The sequence below is a fragment of the Cricetulus griseus genome, chromosome 6 (assembly GCF_003668045.3).
Source record: "Cricetulus griseus strain 17A/GY chromosome 6, alternate assembly CriGri-PICRH-1.0, whole genome shotgun sequence".
In the NCBI taxonomy this organism is placed as follows: Eukaryota; Metazoa; Chordata; class Mammalia; order Rodentia; family Cricetidae; genus Cricetulus; species Cricetulus griseus.
Genome location: NC_048599.1, coordinates 151,452,406 through 151,477,683, shown reverse-complemented (window position 1 = coordinate 151,477,683; position 25,278 = coordinate 151,452,406).

Genomic DNA, 25,278 nt, shown 5'->3' with positions numbered 1-25,278 from the left:
CCTCTCAGTTACAATGCACCAAAGCTGATAAGCACCACATGGAAGCCAAGTGTCAGAACAGCAGTATGGTTGCCAGGGCATTAACACTCCAAACCTGTAACAAAACTCCCTGCACACTGAAGCTCTCTTAGAGCACGTGGGTTCACACAGTGCTACCAGACTTAAATTAGTGTAAGGGTCTGCTCCTGCTCCGTGGGGAGTTTACCTCAGTGCTGAGTGATGGTGGGAGCACAGCCAGCAGCAGGAGGAGATGGGTCACTGAATTCAGTCAAAGGCTCAGAATGCTAAGAAAACATATCCAAAAACAGCATGTGCAGGGGCAAAGTGTCTAGTCACATAGACACAGCTTTTGGACAATCAGATGTATTCTACAAGGAAGGTAATTGATGGCCTTTGATGGAGGTTGCAGCAATGAGATGTTCTGTGGTTCAGCTTCCAAAATTTAAAACAAAACAAAACGGAAAGTAGAGACCATCACTCAGCTACACACATATCACCCACTGTTCTTGCCTAGAATATGCCACACACAAACTTACCACATACACACACCAGAAACATCACACATAGTACATATACCCAACATAACACACACATACACATTCTCAAATATCAAATACAGTACATAACACACACGCATATCTAAAACATCACATACATCCCCACCATCAATACTTCACAAGTACCACATGCCACAAACACACTTCCAAACTTCACACCACACGCAAACACTACATAGACACATACAACATATTACACATTCCATAGAGTGTACACATGTCACATATACATAATAAACACATAGAAACTGCACATCTCCCTACATTCCACACATCCTTTACACATACACACATGACAAACACATACCACACATACAGAATGTACATACCATACACATACTACACTTCCCACACTGTACTTGTGTATAACACACACACACACACACACACACAAGGGTCTATACATACAGGCCTCTGAAATTCAATTTTTAAAATTCCACACACATTTTGCAAAGAACTTTAATATCTATTATCTCAGCTGGTTTTTACAGCAATCCTATTAAACAAACATAGATAAGTTTATTATTTTTCATTAACAGATAAGACCACTCAAAGTCAAAGGAAATTAAGTGACCTGGAAGGTATTCCCTGCTAGGCTCTTCACAGAAACCTATTAGGCCACTTTGGATTGCAAATAATACTCCCCTACCTCATATTGGCTTAAATAAGTAAAAAGGGAAATTGGTTTCTATAACTGGTCCAAGGGTAGCTTTCCTTCACTAAAGCAACAGCCAAGTCCAGCCTGACAGGGGTGTGATGGAAGCCAGTCTCTGAGTCCAGCCTGACATGGTGCCGTGGGAAATCAGTCTCTGCATCCCTTGCTCTGACATCTTCCGATTGCCCTCATTATGAAGTTAGTTTCTCCTGTGATGGTGGCAAGACAGCTACTAGCAACTGTGGAATTCCTTCTACCTGTTCAACCCCAGCAGAATCCACACCTCTCTCTTCAACACAGAAAAATAATTTACTTCAGAGGAAAATTTAGAACTGACAGCTGATAGTTGATTTTCTTTTCCCAACAACTCGCCTAATGCAGTCAATGCCTTTGCTGCTCAGCAGTGTATTTGAATTTCCTTGTACTTCCTTTCATGCGTTTTACATCTGTGCAGACATCACTAGTTGATCACAGCATATCCACCCAATGTTTTCAGAATCTTCCTCCCAACTTTTTCAAAACAGGAATGCTTGAGGCCGCTGGGATATGAGGTACAGATTGAAACCTTAAGCTTTCTACAAACAGGAATACACACACTAAAGTTACCCGCCTTATTTGTAATTGTTGCTTGAGCTGTTGAAAATTCATCAGTCACCTGTGCTTTTTCTAGAAGGTTCTCTGGCTGTCAAAGATAAGTATTTTCCTCAGTAAAACCCTAAAGGACTAAACAGTAGTGGGAGTGAAACACTAAAATGCATTTTCCACTCTCTCTCTGCCTCCTGGGCTCCCCAGTGGACCAAGATATCAATTCTGGAATCAGAAAACTCTGAGTGGCCTGGTCCAGCCAATATTTAAACAGGCTCCAGTGAATGTTATCTGTAAGGATACGATCTCCAAGTTAGAGCTCATGTACTTCCTGCTATACTCTAAACAACACAATTGGCTTCAGGAAGACAGAGCTAACTGACTCTAGTTTGGATGTTAAAACAACACAAAACACAGAGAACCAATTTACTCAGGCCTTAAGAGATAATAGGATGGGGGATGGCTCCGTGGATAAGATTGCTTGATGTGCAAGCTCAAGGACCTAAGATCAGTCCTCAATACCCATGTAAAAAGCTGGGGTATGGTCACACACATGTCTGTAACTCTAGTACTCTGAGGGGACAGGTAGATCCATGGGGCTTACTCTTCAGGCATTTGGTCAACATAGTGAGACTCGGGTTCAGTGAGAACCCTTGTGTCAAGGGGGGAAGGCAGAGAGTCATCAAACAGGACTTACAACCCCCCTCTAACCTTTAGAACTTTGCACCTGCCAGGCTTCACCCCACCCTCCCTATCTATTCTCTCTTCCAAACTGAGTGACAGATGAAGGAAGGTTTTTCCTCAAGTGATAGCTTCATCTCCAATGCTGTCTTTTTCTAAACTAGGAGTGGATACTTGAGGTGATGTCCACCTCAAGTAGCAACTTAGTGGAACCAGCAGTGACTGCCAGGAAACTGTGACTTACTGCTCTGCTCTTACGATGACAACCAGTGGTTGTGAGAGAGGGCTTGGCTCTGTTGATCAGACAGCAATCATAGAATACAGAGCCATAGTGTGCAAAGCACTGTGGAAGATATAGTGGCTTCCTGCAGTGATTGGCTGTTGAAGCCAATTAGTAACCCATTAGGAAGCTTGTGCCAGCTAGTTTTTATGTCATCTTGATACAGACTTAAGTTATCCAAGAGGCGGGAAATTCACTTGAGAAAACTGGGGAGGGTCCTGGGTTGGAGGTCCTAGATGGTATAAGAAAGCAGGCTGAAGAAGCCATAAAGAGAAAGCCAGTAAGCAGCATCCGTCCATGGCCTCTGCATCAGCTCCTGCTCCCAGATTCCTTTCCAGTTTGAGTCCTGCCACAGTTATCTTCTTTCTCCAAGTTGCCTTAAGTCATTAAATTTCATCACAGCACCAGAAACCCTTTCCAAGTGGAAAATGATGGACAAGAAAGCAGGAATTTGAGCAAAGCCTGTTCTCAAGAGTCCAGGCCAGGCCTACATGAAGTTAACATCTGTTCTCATGTAGCTAAGGTCTGAGGAGACAGACAGTAGAGATATAGCAGTTGAGGCATGAGTGTGTGGCATGGAGGTACAGCACAAGTTCACAGAAGCAAGAAGCACCCTGGTGGCTTTCTGTTCAGGGAGCACAGGCCACCTGAATCAGAGTCGTGGGATGTGATGAGGCTTTTAGAATGCAGGAAGCAATTCCAGGCAGAAAGGCTGATACTGAAGATGCAGAGGAACCTTGTTCTGAGATAGAAAAATGCAAGGAGGCCAATGACCTGACCAGAAAAGGTACTCAGAAGCAGGATAGTAGTGAGGGCACTGGCAATGACCTTTTTTCCTTCAGTGTTCTGGCAGCTACTTACTAACAGTGGAGACTGATGCTACTGCATGCCGGCACGGTGCTCTGCCAAGGAGACTAGACCATCTTACAGTGGCAGCCTGGCAATGTGGAGTACAGGCTCCCAGCATAGCTCTTAGTAAGCACACCGTAAATACTGACTTTCTGCTTTAAATACCCCCAAGACTGTCTCCAACATTGGCACCCTGATCATTTCCTTTATAACATTTGAACTTGGGATTATATTGAAAGCAAAGTATTCAAGGGCAGAGACCTTTGACAGTCTTCGGAACTCACACAATGAGGTCTCTATTAAGAATTTAATGTTTGCTAGGTAAATATGCAGCTGGATGGAGGAATAAGGGATGATTTTTGTGGCATTTCATTTCCCCATCTCTGTGGGAGGCATCATCCTAACTTGAAGCAGCAAATGCAGGAAACTCCACAGATAACTGCTACCCTGCTATTAGTGCCCCGGAACAGGTAGCAGAAGCAATGTATTCAGCATAGACTTCTGTCAAGTGTACACACAGACAATTTAGATCAAATCCATCTCCGGCAAGGACCCAGGGCAATGCGCCTTGATGAGTGAATCTATTTCCATTGAGAAGATCACTGACTCCTAAATCGCTGCGCTGTGCAGCTGCCTCATTTTGGAAGTAAGGGAAGAACTTTTCAAATCGATTAAAACCCAATGTGTACTTGGCTGCCCATAGGCTCCTGTCTTCCTTCCCCAGGAGTGGTGCATTTTGGAATTCATCTGAGCTCTTTCAGCTGTGCACTGCACCTGGGAGATACCAGGCAGTCAGAAAGTGTAAACCCTTGACAAGAGATAAAAGTGGTTCTGATCTGAATTCCTTCCAGCAGTGACATTTCTCAACATCATCAATCAATCCAGGCCCAGAGAGAAGGCAGTGAGAGCTTTGGGCAGAGATCTCCAGTGGTCTTCAGCTGAGAAATGTGTCTGGGGCCCAGGATTTTTTATGTGTGTTCTTTTTTGGTTTTTAGTATCAAAACAATACATTGTATCATTAATAAACAAATAAATGAATGAATAAATAACAAGGTAAAGAAGCTTACTGTGAAAGGCAGTGAGCACAGCGTCTCCCTCTTGCACCTGGGAGATGATTTCTTTCTACAGTGTCACTTTGTACCCCACCCCCTTTGCTCTCCCTTTTTCTTGCCCTGCAGGGCAGGGTCCTGCATCTACCCAGTCTTCCAAATGAGGTGATGTCTACTGACCCTACCATAAGAAATAAAGGTTTAGCTCACCTACCCTTTTCCTCTTCTCCACATGTTATTTTGAGTTTCCACACTGATTATGTCATTTTGAAAGTCTTATGACCCTTTTCAAACCTGCATAAAAGTTAGAACTTTACCAGGAACACCCTTTTCATAGCCCTTAGATTCTGCAATTAACATTCTGTTGCACTTGCTTCATTTCAAATCTGCCCATTCATCTGTGTCTCCAGCCAGCCACCAATCCATCTGATTTTTTGGCTAGGTTTCAAAGCGAGCTGTAGACACTCCAGCACACAGCATCAATTCCAGCTTCAGTATTTGCTTAGAGATCTTTCTTCCACTTTCTCCAAGTGAACTAAATTTATAGAAAAATTAAATGAACAAATCCTAAATCTCCACAAGATTTGTCAAATTCATATTCCTGTGAGTTGTAGAAGCTACCTTGGCCCTTATGCTTTCTTCATGTCCTTATCCTACCCCCTAGTGAAGATATTCAGATAATTCTGCAGTAGATTAGTTTTCCTGCTCTATACTCCATACAAAGTAACCCATACCACAAGTAATGCTGTGCCAAAAGGTTCCTCCACACACAGCACTTTGTATTTTTGTTTTAGATCATTTATGACATAGCCTCTCTCACTACCCTTTCCTGAATCTCTTCTTCTAGTTGGGAGACTCCAGGTCTCTGTTCAGATTTGGTTATCACCAAAAGAGCTTCCATTAATATGACTATATATCTAGGCAGATCTGTCTGTTTCTCCAGAGTAAATACACAGAAGTGGAATTGTAGTGTACATATAGGTTTAGGCAAGAAACACCAAACTGAGGAGGAGAGATGGTTTAGTAGACAAGTGCATTGTTGTGCAAATACCAGAGTTCAAATTCCCAGGACCCCCATAGAAGCTGAGCATGGCTGTGCATCCCTGTAACCTCAACATTGGGAGGCAGAGACAAGGAGATCCTACAAGCTCAGAGGCCAGCCATGCTTAGCCAAATCAGCAAGCTGCAGGCTCAGTGAGAGACTCTGCCTCAAAGGAATAGGTAGAGGGCCACAGAGTAAGTTACTTGATGTCCTTCTCTGTATCTGTATGTGTATACATATACCCATGCATACACTCATACACACACTCATACACACACACACACACACACACACACACACACACACACACCACACACACCACACAGATGCATACACTCTAGAGCATCTTGAAAACATTCAGAAGCATAAATAAATAAATACTAGAAATATTTTTCACTTTATTTCCACAAAAAATGTTTGAGAATTTTAGCTCCATATTTTCCCCAATATTTGGCCATTCCCAAAGATATGTAGGTGTGTGACATAATAGCATTTTTGATTAATAATGATGGATAGTTTTCATGTGTGTGTTAACATTGGTATATGTGGTGCATGTGCATGTATGCAAATGTGCATGTCTGCATGTGTTCACTTCCATATGTGCAAGCGTTTTACCAGTGTATATGCTTGTGCATGTAGAAAAGTCTCTGATTAAGTTTTTTAAGGTACTAAGGGTTGAATCCACGTGCCATTCCTTCTAGGCAAACACTTTACTGCTGAATTATACCCCAAATCCTTTCTGACTAAAAACATACTGGGTTCAGTGGTAAACCATGGACATACACTTTGCAAGCACAGGACCCTGTATTCTATTCTTATTTCAAAAGATAAATTATTTATCATTTTATTGCTGTGTTTAACACAGCAAATTTTTGTTGGATATGCATTGCAAAGATGTTTTTCCTAGCCTACCTATCACATTCCCTTTGTTTGCTTGTTTTCTTTCTGATACTAACCATCAAGTCCAGGGCCTCACATACTCCAGGCAAGGACTCTACCACCTAGTTATAACACCAGGCCTCTTCTTACATTTTATTTTGAGATGTGGTCTCTCACTAAGTTGCCCTTGAACTTGAGATCTTTCCTCTTTAGCCTCTTAACTAGCTAACAGCACAAGTCTGCACCACCGACACTGGCTCCCATTCATTTCTTTAGTGATAGCTTTTGATAAGCAGACAACTGAAACATTGATTAAAGCATTTTTTCATTTGCAATAATTACAATAACTGGGTAAGAAATATTTGCTTGTCTCCAAGATACAAGACTATTCTATGACTTTCTTTTAAAAGATGTATGTATTTTATTTTCAAAATGTAATACTATCTTAGTTAGGGTTTCAACTGTTGAAAAGAGATACCATGACAATCACAACTCTTACAAAGGAAAACATTTAATTGTGTGGCTCACTTACAGTTTCAGAGGTTTAATCCATTAACATCATGGAGGAACATGGTGGCAAGCAGGCAGACATGGTGCTGGAAAAGAAGTTACATCGTGATCATGCAGGCAACAGGAAGTGGTCTGAACTAGACATAGCTTGATCATAGGAGACCTCAAACCACAGTGACACACTTCCTCCAACAAGGTCATGCCTGCTCCAGCAAAGCCACACCTCCTAAAGTGCCACACCTTTGGGGGAATCAATTTCCTTCAAACCACCACAGAGACCAAGGCACCTCTTATGAAAGAAAACACTTAGCTGGGGACTTACTTGCTTACATTTTCAGAGGCTGGTTTATGATCATCATGGGGGAAGGCAAACAGGATGCTGCTGATGTAGCAGCTGAAAACTTTACATCTGGATCCACAGGCAGCAGGGGGGAGGGAGGGGGAGGGAGGGAGGGAGGAAGAGAGGGAGGGAGGGAGGGCGGAAAGCAGGGTACACCTGGTATGGGTTTTTGAAACCTCAAAGTCTACCCAGTGACGTACATCCTTTAATAAAGACACATCTACCCCAACAAGGTCATACTTCCTAATCTTCCCAAACATTGCAATCAACTGGGAATCAAACATTCAATTATATGAGCCTTTGGGGACCATTCTCATTCAAATCACCACACACAATGTCTGTGAACCACCACAGGTTTGTTGCAGTACCAAGGATGGAACCCAGAACATCTTATGTGTCAACTAAGCACTCTATCCACAAAGCTGTTCCCAGCCAGGATATGTTTTTTAAAAGACAAAAACTGTGATGGGGCCTAGAAGCACGGCACAACAGTTCAAAGCATGTGCTGTTTTTGCAGAAGACCAAAGTTAGGTTCTCTGCATCCACTTCTAGCAGCTCACAACTACCTGTAACTCCAACTAAAGGGTATCTAGCACCACTTTTGGGCAATCTTCAGGCAGCTGCACTCATACACATATAGACGTACACACATAGCTAAAAATGAAATTAATCTTGTCTAAAAAACTGAGAGAGAGGGCCAGCAAGATGGCTCGGCAGGGTTAAGATGCTTGCTATATAATCCTGGCCATCTGGGTTGAATTTCCAGAGCCAGGAGTTAACTGTATCGATTAAGTGATAACTCAACACCAACCTAGAATCACCTGTGAAGGGTCTTAAGGAATTGTCAAGACAAGGTTGACCTCTGGGCATGTCTTTGAGTGATTGTCTTACGTTGATTGGCTTGGGAAGATGTAGCCCACTGTAGGTAGCACCGTTCCCTGGTGGTCCTGAGCCCTGTGAGAGTGAGAACCTGAGCCTAGCACAAGCAAGGGAACATCTCTGCCTGCTCTTGGCTGTGGCTGTGCTGTGATTATCTGCTTTAAAATCTTACCCCAGTTTCCCGACAATAATGAATCTTCACCTGGGAGCTAAAATATTTTCTTTCTTAAGTTGTTTTGTGTCAGGGTATTTTATCACAGCAACAGAAGGGTGAATGTTACTATTACATCACACTAAGGGTGAATGAGAGTCTGCACTCTCTCTACACAGCTGTCCTCTGACCTCTGTATGTGGCCCTGGCACATACACACCTCCTTCACAAACCCTGACTACACATACACACAATAGTAGCAATAAAAAAACCGTTTAAAAATCAGTGAGAAATTATATTAATAACATCCCCATCCACTTACTTTTCTTACCAGGTCTTTGGTTACATTTACCTGTGTCCTTTTGTTCCCCTTCTCTGCTCTATGTGCAGTGTGAGGGTATGAGGTGGTGGACTAACCCACAGGGATTTCTTTTGCTGTCTCATTTGGTATCTGCTATTGCCAGAACCTTCAATTTTCCTTTTCCTTTTTTTTTTTGTTTTTTGTTTTTTGTTTTTTGTTTACTGGAAGCCATAGGAAAATACTTTCACTTTCATGTTGGTGGCCTTCCTTCTTTCTTTCTTTCTTTCTTTCTTTCTTTCTTTCTTTCTTTCCTTCCTTCCTTTCCTCCCTCCCTCCTTCCCAATCTCCCTTCCTTCCTTCCTTCCTTCCTTCCTTCCTTCCTTCCTTCCTTCCTTCCTTCTGCTTTCTTTTTTCTCTTCTTTTCCCTCTTCTTGGGTTTTTTTGTGTGTGGGGGGGTAGTTTTTACACGAATGTTCGTACAAAGAAGGGCTCAAAGGGGCCCTACCCATTCCCATTCCACAGCGTTGTATAAGTGGTTGACAGGTGCTGGAGGACACAGACTTTCTTCAATGGGTTAGGTGCCCCAAAGCTGCCCATGATCTAGTACGTAAGCCCAAATAAACTCCTAGCTTCACTGAGCTAGGCTGGGGTCGGGCTGTTTATTTAGTCTCTCTGTGCCCCTATCAGAGATGAACTGATACTTGTTAACATCTCCCTAAAAATAGATCTTTACGATGCAATCAGTTTCTATGAGTTTACTCATGTTGCTCTCTCTCTCTCTCTCTCTCTCTCTCTCTCTCTCTCTGTCTGTGTGTGTGTGTGTGTGTGTGTGTGTGTGTGTGTGTGTGTGTGTGTGTGTGTTACATACCTATGTGTGTGGGTGCATGCACCTGTCTATGCTATGGCCAAAGCAGGACATCAGGTGCCCAGCTCTATTACTCTTCAATGTATTCTTTTAGACAGGGTCTGAAGCTGAGCTGGTAGCCAGTAAGTCCCTGTGATCCTCCTGTCTTGCACTGCTTCCACTCTTAGTTCCAGAGTTATAGGCATGTGTGTGGCCATGCCAATCTTTTTATAAGAATAGTGGATGAGCACAGCAAGTGCTCTTAATCACTGTGGTGGTTTGAATGAAAGTGGCCCCCGTAGGCCCATAGAGAGTGGCACTAATTAGGAGGTGCGACCTTGTTGGAGCAAGGGTGGCTTTGTTGGTGAAGGTGTATCACTACGGAGTGGGCTTTTAGGTCTCAGAAGCTCAATCCCTGCCTGCTTCCTGCTGATCAAGATGTAGTACTCTCAGCTCATTCTCCTGAACCAAGCATCTCTGAACTGTAAGCCTGCCCCAATTAAATGCTTTACTTTATGAGAGTTGCTGTGGCCATGGTGTCTCTTCACAGAAGTAGAAAACCTAACTAAGAAATTCACCAAGCCGTGTGGTCAGCCCTCATGTTTGCACTCTAAAGTTTTTAATGCAAAGCACTTTATTTTCATACACCATACTTTATCAGCACATTATGATTTCAGTACAGTTTGTCTCTGAGCATTATAGGATCTAAGATTACCCCATGGTTAATCTTGACTATCAGCCCGACTGCCTTGAGAGATGCCAGGATTTGCTGTAGCTCAGTCTTGGTGTGTCTGTGAGATGGCTGCTGAGTGGAACAACTGATTGGGTGGAGAGACCCATTAATGGGACAGCACTATGCAAGAGGTGGGGCTCTGAACAAAGCATGGTCACTACTATGTATCATAAAACAGGTCCACATATGAGTGAGTACCTATCATGTTTGTCTTTTTGTGAATGGGTTACCTTGCTCAGAATTGTTTCTGAGTTCCATCCATTTTCCTGCAAATTTCAAGATTCCATTGTTTTTTTCTGCTGAGTAGTACTCCATTGAGTAAATGTACCATATTTTCTCTATCCATTCTTCGGTTGAGGGGCATCTAGGCTGCTTCCAGTTTCTGGCTATTACAAATAATGCTGCTATGAACATGGCTGAACAGATGTCCTTGTTGTATGAATGTGCTTCTTTTGGGTATATGCCTAGGAGTGAAATTGTTGGATCTTGTGGTAGATTCATTCCCATTTTCTTGAGGAGTTACCATACTGATTTCCAAAGTGGCTATACAACATCTTTTCAACTCTTAACATTCTTTTTTTGTAAAGTTTGTTTTAGCAAGGAAATCTGACAAATGAGAAATGTCACTTTTTCCTTACAATATTTCAGAGTCAAATTTGTGTTCCTCTAGAAACTTCTAGGGTGCCCTCAGTATATCTCATGAGATTGTCTTTAGGCAGTGAGTCTTCTGGGTCTTTTTGTAAAATAATATTTATTGTTTGTTTTGTGACAATTTTATACATGTATATAATGTGTTCTGATTATTGTTGTCCCTACCCTCTTATATCCCCCCCACCATCAAATTCCCTCTTTTCTACAGGTTGCTTTGTCACATTTATGCCTTTTTGTTTTGCTTTATGATCTGCTGAGTTCAATCAGAGTCATCTATGTGAACCTGGGTTTGAGCCTATCCATTGTGTCGTGGTGGGTTTACCTATGCCTATACAACTGAAGACAATGATGGCCGGTTCCCTAGATTCCACCAGTTATTGATAATTCCACAGCAAAAGGTACAGCCCTGTAAAACCCTTGCTTATTTATAGTTGACTAATTAGGAAAAACATACTCTTTTTTCTGTCTCCAGTAGTTAGCTCAACAAGGGCCCATGCTTCTTAAGCCACCCCCTACTTCCTCTGTGTGCCCTTCAGTCAATTGTGTTAGATTGTAAAGTCCCAGCAATGATTTGATTTGCTCACCACCTACATCAGAGACAAGGCCACCTTGTCTGAGCATGCTTCCTGGCCAAGTTTGGGTTCTCCTGCACCCTTTTTGCAAAAGCAAATTTGCTCTAATTTGTTCATGTTTCCTTGTGGGACAGGAAGATTACTATCCTTCCCCTATAAATGACAAGTCCAATCTTGTGCAGGCCAAGAACAGACATCCATAGTTGCTGTGAGTTTATGTTTGCAATGACACTGCCATGTCAAGAGAGTGGGATTTCTCAGCCCTTTGTTCCATCTCCAAGCTCTTACATTCTCTCTACTTTCTCTTCTTTGATGTTCCCTGAGCCTTGTATCTGCTGCTCTGCTGCTATGAAAGTCTTGTGTAGTTCTGCACACTCAGTTGTCACGTATTTCCAGCACCTAGAACAGCTTTGAGTCTGTATTCACTACCATTCACTGTAAAGAGAAGCTTTTCTGATTGAGGCTGAGAGTAGCATTTATCTGTGAGTGTATACCAAATATTTAGAAGGCAGTTTGGGGCTAAGTCATTTCAGCTATAGAACTGCGGTAAGTTCTTGGTGGATCCTTTGATTCTGAAACACAGGTCTTTGCCTCTTCCAAATTATTTCTATTCTTCTCTCTACTCTCTCTACCTTCCCAAGCACCCCACCCTTCTGTGTGTATGTGTGTGTGTGTGTGTGTGTGCGCGCGCGCGCGCGCGTGCATTAGGAACTGAACCCAGAGCCTTGTTCATACCTGTGTTAGAAATAATCCGGCAAATCATTTTCAAAGGTATCTGAGGCCAGTGTAGGTCCAATTGAAAATAATCAAAACTAGCAGACCCCTGCTACTCCCTCCACACCCAAAGTCTACTGAGCTATATTATCTCAAGCTAGAAGTTTAGAGTAGAAAATTACTAACAGCCAAGCTTATCTGCAAGATATTGTATCTGGTAAGCTTCAACACAACTAGTTTTGTTGAAAAAAGGGCAAAAGAGGGGATGGTAAGATGTAAATGGTGTATATAACAAAGAGAGGAGGGGTCCTGTGTGTCTTGGAGTTAAGATTGTTAGGTTTCTGCTGAAGCGATTGGTAATGAAATACGAACCACAAATCAACAAACTCACATGGAGTTTATCGATAAAAGGGAAAGAGGGGATCAGATGGGGGTGAATTGGCAGCCAACCAAAGAGAAGGAAAAGAGGGAAGTGGGGGAGTGTACAAGCTTTTAAAGAGAAAACCGAGCATGTGCACTTAGCCTTCACGCATGCATGGAGTCCTCACGCAGATCCAGAATGCATAAGGAGTGATGTGGAGATGATGTGGCATGTCACTGTGCATGCCCCACCCATCATCAGTCCCCAACAAAGATTACTCTCTGTGCTCAGTCTTCATGCCTGTCAATCTAAGGTGACACTGGACTTTGTAAAATAACAAACTGTTTTGCTTTGGCTACTCGGAGTCTCCAGTGTTATTATGAAGTGAAGCCCATTGATTCTCACATCAGCAAAGTGCCCTACCATTGACCTAACATCACAAACCCTCTTTTGGCCTTTTGACTTTTATTCTGGAAGGTTGTGCCAACCTGACCTGCCATATTCCCATCCCTTCTCCTTTGCGTTTGGTTTATCATGAGAAGTCTTTTCATTTTGCAGTTATAAATCTCTCCAGGAATTGTGTCCTCTCTGCTGTTAAAAGTTGATGATCTTGCCTGCCTACTCTGGTGATGTGTGTTCTCACTGTGTCTTTTAGTCTTTCCCCTCACCTTGTTAATTCTTTCTATGTGTTTGCTGATCCTGGTGCCCTCATACACTTTCTGACCAGAGTTCTGTGTGAGGTAGGAAAGATGGCACATGTCAGCTATAGGCAGTCGTTCATCTCTTCATCTACCTCTTTCTGGGTCCTATTATCGCACAAAATGAATTCAGAACCCCACACCACATAGACTTTGGAACCCCCGAATTCCGTGTGGTTTTGTTTCCAAGATCTTGGGATGTTGCCTTAACTAGTGTCTTCCTATAGTGACTGTCAGTGTTTTGAGGTAGAGGCAGTAGGCACAGCTCCCCACTGTCAACCTTCCTAGCCTGAGGTGTTCCCTGGATTTCCAGGGAACTCTACCCAAGCCAAATGAGGAACTGTGGCTTCAATGAAGAAAAGAATTTTAGAACTAGCTAATAGAAGGCAGAATTCAGGTTTAATAAGACATTTTAATAGATGCTGAAGCAGGATAGTTAAGAGAAAGAAGGGCTCTCAGAAGGAAAACAAGACACATCTGAGAAGAGATGTTTTTATCAAAGGATCTTCGCTCTGTGTTGCCTTTCCATCTTTGCAATCATCCTATATCTCACTGTAGTGGGGTTCAAAGTTGCTGTCTTCAAAGGGTGGTCCAGGTGTGTAAAGGAGTTCAGCTGGTAGTTCCTGAGTGGTACCTGCAGGGACAACAGCTGATAAGGCAAATGTCTAAACCACAAGGATACAGGAAGCTTTAATGTAAGCACAGTTAGGGGGAAGGGATGAGACCTACCCAGTCACATACCTTTGGGCCTAAAGCCCGGTTAATGGTTACATTAGCAGAAAATATCTCTCAGTGAAAGGATTGTGAACTCAGTCTGCAGCCTTTCCGGCAGGTGTTAATTATGCTGGAGTTACTGCTTCTCAACTGACTTCTTAAGCAGACTCCTATATGAGTCTGCTCTCTCTCCTGTGCCTCGAGTCCCCTCTCTTTCTATCCTGCCTCAGGACTAGTGGATTGAATGGTGGCTACAAGATCTGTTTCTGGCCACTCTTAGGGTCTTGGAACTTTGACCCTGTTTAAACATTTCCCTCCCTTTCACAGCTGCCTCCCTCCTCCCCTCTTCTTCTTTTTCTTGGCAGGGTTTCACTGTGTAGCCTTAGCTGGCCTGGACCTTTCTATGTAGATCAAGCTGACCTGTAATTTAGACTTGTAAAGGACTGGCTGACTCCATCTCTGTGTTCAGCAGCAACTCCTAAAGCAGCTTGGCTATAAAATGTTTGCCTTTTGAAATTTAGTAATAGTTTTGTCTGTGATCTGCCTCTTCTCCCTTAACTTCCTGCCCTCCAGTCCTCCTCCCTCCTCCCTTCTCCTTCCAGGCCTATTCTCTCCTCCTCCCTGCCCCTCTTCCCCTCCCTCCTCCCTTCCCCCTCTCCATACTTCCCCCTTGCCCCTCCTTCCACCCTTCCCCACTCCACCCATTTCCTTCCCCTCCCTTACCTTCTTCTCTATCCTCCCCTCCCCTCCCTCTCCTCCTCTTCCTTCTCCCTCCTATTCTTCCTCCCCTATCTCCTATTATCCTCCCTCCCCTTTTAACTTCCCTTCCCCCTCCTCTTCCCCTCTCCTTTCCCCCTTGACTACTTCCCCTTTCTCACCTCTCTTTTCTATTTCCTTGCTGTTCATTCCCTTTTGAAGAAATGGCATTTGTATTAGTAGTGATCTCAGGGGCCCAACATGAATATCCAATCATATTTTCCTATCTAGAACTTGGAGCAAATGAAGTATGGCTAAAATAGTTCATTAAATTAAAATAAAAACAAGGGCTGGAGAGATGGCTCAGAGATTAAGAGCACTGGCTGCTCTTCCAGAGATCCTGAGTTCAATTCCCAGCAACCACATGGTGGCTCATGACCACCTGTAATGAGATCTGGTGCCCTCTTCTGTATACAGGCAGAACACTGTATGTGGGGGACCAAATAATTCAATTATGGAATATTTTGAGATCCAGCCTGGAGTTTCACTAAACATGGAGCACCAGAAAGCTCTGGCCCACTATCGTATTGTTGATGCCAGTAGGCCTACTATTGTTTACCATGGCCTCAGGGTAATATGCCTCCTAATTTGCATCTCTATGCGCCTAAGCATCTGAATAGGCCTGCACCTGTGCAGGAGAATCAGAAGTGTGTGAGTGACTAGGGAGGACAGAGGAGTTAAGGGGCGAGCGACCAGAGTGGAGAGAACAAGGAGAGAGATGGTTCCCTCGTGGACATGACAGGACGGTTAAGAAACACCAGAAAAGATAGCTAATAAAGAAATGACTCTAGTTCTACAACATGGAACTGAGAGCTCTCTGAAGATTACAAGATGCCTGTGTTTGGTCTTTATCGCCGCTGGGTTGCTAGGAGCTTCCAGGTCCACACACCCTCACTCAGGCAGAACCTCATGGATTAAGGCTGAGACATGCTGGACCACGACAACTTTATACATAATAAATAAATAGACAGATAAATAAATAAATATTTTAAAAAGGTAAAGCAAACAAACAAAAAACACCCTGGAATCTGGAATATTGTTACCACTGGAATTCCTGGTATCATTGATACATATCCAATTTTCACATTTTATATAAACAAAATATGTATCAGAAGATCTTTTTAAAATCACCTTTTTAGCTGAAGTATGGCTCAGGGGTAGATCACTTGTCTAGCACATGTCAAGTCTGGGGCTTTGTCCACAGCACTGCAAAAAATAAATGATTGACTCTCCCCTGAGGCTGGCATGGCTATTAGCAAGCCTTTCCCTTCCACAGGGAGAAACAGCTGTTTATGAAACGGCTTCTGCTCTGCTCTGGCTACCAGGAAATGCTGTGTTAAAATTAGCGCATAATTATAGAATGAACCCAACTGCTCAGCTCTGACTCTACTTTTAAATACATTTCCCTGTCATCTCACAATGGAAGAACATTTGTGTACATATGTCATGTAGATACACAAATGTTTTTAGTTAATCTCATCTTAAAAAAAATAAGTTGAATAGAAGTTAGAGATGAACAATGTACCCTTGCATGCTTGATCTCCCTCTGTACTAAACAAAGGGATTTTTAGGCTATGGACCCAAGTCTACTCTCCACCCACAGCCACAATCCCGGCAACAGGTGAGCTGGTTGGCTCCCTAGAGACCATTTCCTAGACATTAAGCAGCTTTCTAATGGATTAGTGCCAAGCCTGACAGCCTGAGTCCAATCCCTGGGAACCATATGGCTGAAATTGTCCCCACCGACCTCCACATATGTGCTCCCACATACATATACAAATACATAATAAATGAAATTTCAAAAATAAAAGAGAAAGAAGCCTTCTGTTAGAATGTCCATGGCAGTGAAGAGTGGTCAGGCTTAGCAAGTCCCATGAGAAAGAAGGTGGGTTTCTGGCTGATGGAGAGGGACATTCTGGTACATCCTGCTGGTGTTGAACATTGCCTATTACACAGAACACCCACTGACTGGCCTTGCTGCTTGGGGACCACAGCTGAGAACCATGGAGAAGAGACTGTTTCACACACGAAAAAATGGTGAATGTGTATAAATATAGATTGAAATTTTTCTTTTTATCAATGCACAGTTTTGGTGAGACTCTTGGAGTAGAAAATGAGCCTGGAGTTCCACACTGGGAGCACTGAGTGACATGTACTATGATGCACTGTAGAGTGCTGTGGTCCCATGGGAGGCAGAGGGATAAATTCTGAGCTTCCATGGGCTGAACTGACAGGGACAGGAGAGGAAAACTAGCCAGGCAGTCATGTAGTGTCAGGGTCCAGGATGCCTGAGGTTCTCCTGACTGCTGTGGCAGGTGCAGTTCCCCTGAGGCAGGGAAAGTGTGAGCTTGAGGCCAGATTCGAAAGTGCTAGTCTAGCCTGAAATATATAATGAGACACTCCAAATAAACAAATAGAACGAAAAAAGTGGCAAAGACATGTCCCAGAGCCTAAAGCTTTCCCACTGTGTTCTCATTGCTACTGAAACACTGCAGAGCTCCTAGATTTATGTTAAGAGGCACTGGAAGTCTCCTTCAGACCAAAGCTTCCTACAGACGTGAAAACTTGGGATTCCTGGCTATGGAGGTGGACAGAGGGTGATGATAACATCACACTTCTAGAGTCTACTTTGCTTTTTTAATGTTGTGAGTATTTGTCCAATACCCAGAAAGAGATAAATCTATGCAAAATGTAATTTGTGTACCTAAAATGCCTGTGCTTTCCAGTGGGGGCTTGGTGATCCCATAATCATCTGTAGTCCTCACACTAGGCTGAGGCAGAGGATCACTGTGTATTCTAAGCCAGCCTGGGCTATATGGTGAGACCAGAGATAGAGGGTAGGGGAGGAGGAAGAGAGAGAGAACACATACACATACATATGTCACATATACTTTGGGACTAGAGAGATGATTTAACTGTTGCTCCACTTATGCTCTTACAGAGGATCTGAGTTCAGTTCCCAGCTCCCATGTCCACAGGCTCTGGGAATCTGATACCTCTGGCCTCCAAGGATACATGAACACACAGACAAACACACAGACACAAACATGAACTCACATGCATGAACTCACACACAGACACAAACACATAATAAAACTAAATTCTTTTTTATACATTTTTAAAAATTTAAATTAGAAACAGGCTTGTTTTACATGTCAATCCCAGTTCCCTCTCCCTCCCCTCCTCCTCTGCCCCCTACCAAACTCCCTATCCCATTCCCTTTCTGTGCCCCTGGGTGGGTGATGCCTTTCATGGGGGATCTTAAAAGCCTGTCATATCATTTGGATCAGGGCCTAGACCCTCCCTCTTGTGTCTAGGCTGAGAGAGTATCCCTCTGTGTGGAGTAGGCTCCCAAAGTCCATTCATGTACTAGGGATAAATACTGATCCACTACCAGAGGCCCCATAGATTAACCAGACCTCCAAACTGACATCCACATTCAGGGGATCTGGAACACTCTGATGCTGGCTTCCCAGCTATCTGTCTGGTGTCCATGAGCAAAGCTTCTTCAGGTCAGATGTTTCTGTGAGTTTCTCCAGACTGGTCTTGACACCTTTGCTCATCACTCCTCCCTCTCTGCAACTGAATTCCAGGAGTTCAGCACAGTGTTTAGCAGTGGCTATCTGCTTCTGCTTCCATCAGCTCAGGAGATCTTGTCCCTTTCCGACTATTTTTTAAAATGATTATTTGTTATTATTTTTATTTGTGCATATGTGCCAGATGTGTAAGGTTTCCCCACAGCAGCCAGAAGAAGATGTTGGATTCCTTGGATCTGGATGAAAGACTCTAGGATGGCATATGGAGTAGTCATCAATCTCATTATCAGGGAAGGGCATTTAAGGTACCCTTTCCACTATTGCTTAGATTGTTAGTTGGGGTCAACCTTGTAGATCTCTGGACATTTCCCTAGTGCCAGATTTCTCTTTAAACCTACAATAGCTCCCTCTATTATGATGTCTCTTTTCTTGCTCTCCTCTATTCTTCCCCTGACTCAATCTTCTTGCTTTCTTCTGTCCTCCTCTCCCCTCCTCTTCTCTCCTCCTCTTTCTTCTAACTCCCTCTCCCCACCATTCTCCCAATTAGCTCAGGAGATCTTGTCCCTTTCTGACTAATTTTTAAAATGATTATTTGTTATTATTTTTATTTGTGCATATGTGCCAGATGTGTAAGGTTCCCCACAGCAGCCAGAAGAAGATGTTGGATTCCTTGGATCTGGAGTTACAGGAAGTTGTGAGTTGCCTGATGTGGGTGCTGGAAATTGAAATCAAGTACTTAGCAAGAACAGTGGATTCAATTCACCACTGAGCCATCTCTCCAGTCCTCTCATGTCACTCTTGACAGTGCCTATTAGATGTGTGACTGTGGATTCAAAACAAGAAAAAGTCAGAATCCATTTTGGATCTTTTTGCACACAGTGGGTACTTTTCTGGGCCCTGCTCCACTTGCCAACCCAACAGATGTTAGTGGGCTGGATGATGCTGCACTTAGGACCTTTAACCTAAGTCTGTCTCTTTGCTGCCTCTAAATGCAGAGGTGCAGCTGGGGGTGAGGAGCAATGCTGCCCAAAAAACACCAGAGCTGGGAGCTGCAGAGCCAACATGCCTGGCTGCAGAGAACAGTTCTGTGAAATACTTATAGAAGTCTGAAGATGATTGGCATGCCTTCAAAAGGTACCCAGGTATTTTGTTTATGGGAGCATTTATGAACTTAGGGAGGTGCCACTAAGACTTCTGGGAAAACTAGACATACTGTTACTTAAAATAGAGATCCATCCTTAAAACCATGAAAGATGACCCCTGTCACAGTGCTCCTGTCTTACTTGGATGGAGGTGTCACCTGGGCTGAGGTCTCTTACCTGTTGAGACTCGGCTGAGTTGAAGCCTCCCTTCGTCTATGTGAATTCTCAGCTGTGCTGAGGTGGTCCCAGAGCTGAGGTCTCATCTGTGGGGTGTCACCACCTGTGTCAGGATGCTGCTTTCTGGATCTGGCTGGAGATAATGTTTTCTCCATTTCTCCTAGTTATGTGAGTGACAGAATCCAGAACTGTGATTGACTCAGGAACTTTGGGTAGCACTGATATTTTTCCATTCTTAGGTTTCAAAGTTTGCTACAACATTTCAGAATTTCTTAACTTTAAACTGAGTTTTTCCCACCAGGATTTTAAACATTGCTATTATATAATAAGGGAAAGTACTGTATCTTTTTAACTATTGAAGCCATCTCCTTTTACATATTTTCTGTTAGTCTTTGCTAATGTATTAACATTATGTTTCATATATGTTAGCATATATGTAACATATACTAATATATCACCTGTATATGTTTTTAAGTTTGGAATTATTCCATTTACAGTTTGTAATTAAGTGTCTTCTAGAGGCTCATGTGTGGAAGGCTTGGTCCCTAGCACATGGGTGTTTCTAAGGGAGGAACTTTGGGATGTGGCCTAGCTAAAGGATCTCTATCTCTGGGGTGGGTCCTTTGTGGACTCTATCTTGTTCTGACACCTTCCTATCTTTATCTCTGTGTCCTGGTTGCCAAAAAATGAACAGCTGTGAAATTCTGCCCTTCAGGCATGGTGCTCTACCTAAACACAACATCAAACAGTCTGACCATGGACAGCAACCTCTGATGCTATGAGCTGAAAGAAATCTTTCTTCTTTGAAACTGTTCCAGTATTTGTCAGAGCAAAGAAAGCATGACTAAGACATATAAGTACAGTTTCCTCAGTGACAAGAGAAAAAGGTCATAGCAAACAAAATGATTATTACATGCCAGCAAATTTTACCTTTGAAAGAATTGTGACCTTTAATGGTCCTATGTTTTAATGGGTGATCTGTTTCCTTTGTGTTTTTTTGTTTGTTTTGCTTGACTTTCTTCTTCTTCTTTTTTTTGCTTTTAGTATAATTTAAAGAAAATGGGTAATTTGTGTTATCATTTCTCATAATTTCTCATGATAAAATTTTGGAGTAAAAAGTTCATAGGTGTTTTGTTATTTTTTAATTGTGTGTCTGTGTGTGGGTTTGCACATGTGAGTTAAGTGCCTGGAGATTCCAGAAGTGCCTGACAGATCTCAGGGCGCTGGAGTTAATAGGCAGCATTGAGCCGCTGGATTGGGTATTGGGAAACCTGACTGAGTCAGTCTTGCCTGCCTGTTATGTCCTCAGCAGTATGATCTTTTAACCCTTGAGCCAGCTCTTCTCTGCCCACTCCAGACCTTTTGTTTTTATTAAAGGTGTGTGTGTGTGTGTGTGTGTGTGTGTGTGTGTGTGTGTGTGTGTGTGTGTGTGTGTGTGTGTGTTGTGTGTGTGTGTGTTTACAGTGTTAGCAATACTTTATCTTCCTGTCAGGGTCTGGGGTCTACTTTTTCCTCTGTTGTGGGCATGCAGGATGCCTGGATTTTACTCAGTCATTTTAAGATTTTAAGGTGGAATGTTTCTGAAGAACAGATATGTCATCACATGTATCTGACACCTTATCCATGAATTCTCACTGGGACTCTGGACTTACCCTCTTGACTTGTTTGAGGAATTTTACAAAGAGTGGGACACGGAGCTACAGAGATGGCTCAGTAGTTCAGAGCACTTGATGCTTTATCAGAGGATCCAAATTCTACTCCCAGGACACACAACTGGCTGTAACTCCAGAACCAAGGGATCTGATGCCCTCTCTGGCTTCTGCAGGTGCTGTATGCAAATGGAGCACTTTTCTATACATTCGGGTAACACTCATACACAGAAAATAGTTTTTTTGGCTTTTCCAGACAGGGTTTTGCTATAGCTTTGGAGCCTGTCCTGAAACTCATGGAGTAGATCAGGCTCATGGAGATCCACCTGTGTCTGTCTCCGAGTATGGGGGTTGAAGGCATGCACCACCATCATCTGGCTAGAAGTAAATCAATCTTAAAAAATAAAAAAGGTGGGTCTTTCATGTTTAAACTCAGAATAGTCCTGGGTAAACAGCAAATACTAGCTAACCAGTCCCAGGTCTAATACTGAGAAAACAACTCTGTGTCTGCTGTGGGGTCTCCTTTCAGCAGCAGCAGTCTGTGCTGCAGAGAGAGCACAGTCCATCTTCCTCTTCACTGTTCAGAGCCCCTTACACACACCCTATGGTGACTTACATTGGATGTCCCATCTCCAAGATGTCCAGGAGGGGCCACAGCAGACCACCCATCATTCTGATATGGCCTCCCAGAGTTTTCTCTAGTGGGTACCTAGTACCCACCACCACCACATAACAAAAGAGGTTCCCAGTAACTGTTCCAAAGTCCACCCAGCCCTAGACAGATTTCCTATGAAAACCTCAATGGAAAACTAGCAGACTGGCCTGGAAGCTGACACCATGCCATCTAACACTGCTGTTGTCCTCCCCAGGCTTCTGGTGCAATGATGGAATGACACTGAAGAAACTCCCCATCTTCTCAGAAGAAACGTGCAATTGAAGAAAAGGATGCTTCCTCTATGCACACCCCTTGCCCTCCCCAAGCAGCTCCATGGTTGCCAGGGGCTGAGCTATTTTTGGCAGCCCCCCAGGGCAGAAGAGGAGCCAGGCGTCTCTAAGTTTACTGTTTGAATTATTCATGTGTTATTAATAGCAACAGAGATGATGATGGGAAGGTAGTAATCATGACACCATGACAGAGGACCATCCCAAGAGAGGGAGGAGGAGAGATGAGAGTCTGTGGCATGATGCTGAGTTACGTCTTTTTCCACTTCCCATCTTCACAGAGGGGGTCAAGGGCAGGACACCTAAGCCCACCTCTGGATAATCCCTTCTAACATCTCTAGCTTTGCAACCTCTGGGAATTTTCTATCACAGTATAGTGACAACAGCACTCTCAGAAAAGCCAGTTCCAATCAAAAATCCCCCTCTATGGAGAGGATGACCTTAGCAAGGCTCCCACATTGTCTGAGCCTTCACCATATATCAAGTGGTCAAGGAAAAAGAATGGGAATGGAAGCTTTGACTTCAGTGAGGATTAAATAGGCCAACAGGCTGAGCTAAGGGACTGGGAGACAGTCACTGCCCAATAGTATCAGAGAGTTCAGTCTGGATATGCACCAGGGAAGACCCTCTGTGCTAGTCTGCCTTTCAATAAGATGGGCATCAGAGCTCTAACTGGAGTGCTGGTTTTTAATGTACTCAGCCTTCACCAAGGTGTTTATACCTCATTAAATCTTTTGTACTCTTATTGGAATATGGTTCTAGTAGTTTTCTTTCTGAGCACTTTGGCCTTTCTGTTGATTGCCAAATGATAATTTCCTGATTTCTCATGAACTTGTCTTTCAACCTGACAGAAAAGGGATCAGAGTCAGACACTCCTGAGGGGACCTTCTAGCTTCTGAAAGGTCACCAAGGTATAGAAGAAGGCTTTTTCCAGCTACAGTGCCTGCCCTTGACTCTAGTATCATTTCTCAGGGGCCCAGCTCCAGTCTGCCTCTCACCCATTAAAGGAAGAGGTGTGTCACACAGCCCTCATGGGGCTGCAGCAAGAACAAATATAGTAGTTCAAAGATTGAGCCTAACAGCATGTGGTGTTCCACGTGGGATAAATCAGTATTGTAGATGTACCCAGAAAGGTCTCTTTTGGAGATCTACTTCATTTCAAATTTTCCTAATTGTAATTTTCCAAGGCAGTTATCCTAGTTTACTTTTGATTGCTGTGAAAAACACCATGACCAAAACCAACTTGGGGATGAAGGGAAGTCAGGGCAGGAGCTCAAGGTGGGAGCCTGAAGGCAGGAACAAAAGCAGAGGCCACAAATAAGCACTGCTTACCGGCTTGCTTACTTTCCTGTTTTCTTATACCACACAGGGCCACTTACCCAGGGCTAGAACTGCCAACAGGGGGCTGATCCCTACCATGTCAACTATTAGTCAAGAAATGTCCCCACAGAATTCCTCTATAACAACTTAATATAAGCATCTTCTCAGTTGAGGTTCCCTCACCTCAGATGACCCTAGCTTATATCAAGTTGACAAAAATATTAATTAGCATGTAGGCTATGAAATACCCTGTGTGTATGTGACAGTTAGTGTTCATTGTCAACAAGACAGAATCGAGAATCATCTAAGAGGCAATCATTCTGGCACACCTGGAAGGGATTAAGATTAAGCTTTGAGAACATTTGTGAGGAATTGCCTTGATAACATGAATTTCATGGGAAGACCATCTTAACTGTATGGGTAGATCCAATCCCTGGGTGGGGACCCTAAGTGTATGTAGTACAGTAGGGGAGCAGAGTGCCAGTGTGAATGTATATATTGCTTCCTTCTTGTCTCCACACAAGCTCCCACTGCCTTGACTTCTTTGCCATGAGAAAACACACTTTGAGGTAAAATAATCTTTCCTTCAGCAAGATGCTTTGCAAGGACATTTTATCATAGAAACCAAGAGTGTCTACTGCTATGTGTGTACTTCAAGCTAGCTGGCCCAAGAACTTTCAGGTGACTCTTCTGTCTGGCTACAGAGTGCTGAGCTTACAGATGTATGCCCCACAACCAGCTTTTCACTTGGGTCCTGAGGATCTGAACTCAGACTGGAAGACGTTTGGCAAACACTTTTGCCTACTGTGCCATCTCCTAGGCCTAAGTTATAAAATACTCTTGATGGGACATTTTAGCTCCTCTCTAGGGAGATTTTAGGCCAAGAGTTTAAACATTTAATCTGCCTCCAGTATTCACATACCAAAGACTAGAGGAATGTGAACAATCTTTAAAGATTTGTTCAGATTTTGAGCTGGAGCATTTTGAAAAGTTCGGCCATTACCAAGAAAGAAATCACTAGAAAAGCTTTAGTCCTCAAAAGAAATAGTATGGTGGGATTTTTCTTCCCAGTTTATGTCCTATTTGCCAGAAGACCAGAAAGCAAGGTTCTGGTGAAATGAAATAAAACAGGGGAACTGAAATGCTTCCCCTCCACATGGGCTCATCCTTGGTACCCAGCTGGAGGTGCTGTTTTTGGAGGATGGGGAGCCTTTTGGAGGTGGGGCCTAGCAGGTGGAAGTGGGCCTCTAGGGATGGAACTCTAAAGGTGATGCACAGCCTCCAGTTCCTGCTAATCTCTACTTCCTGGTCAGCCTGAGGTGAATTGCCGGAGCCATGATCCTGTTGTGGTAAACTGAGCTAGGCTGACAGGATTCACTGGCTGCTTCGTGAGCTAAGACAGACCTTTTTTCCCCAAGGTGTTTCTGTCACATCTTGACACCACAGTGGTGAGCAAGTAGTTAACATGGGTAGGAATACAGCACAGGGCAAGAGGAAAAGCACATATCAGCATACAGTAACAAGCAAAGGTCCTGGCATACCAGCTCAATTTCAAACCAGCAAAAATCTCAAAAGAGAGTTCTGAAGATGCATAGAGAATTGTCCAGCTCATAACTAGAGCTGGAGTGTGGCAACTGGGGTAGATAATACAACCTCACATCACTGGGAGAGGCTGGTCTGGGTGTTTCCTGCTCTCAGGACTGATAGTCAA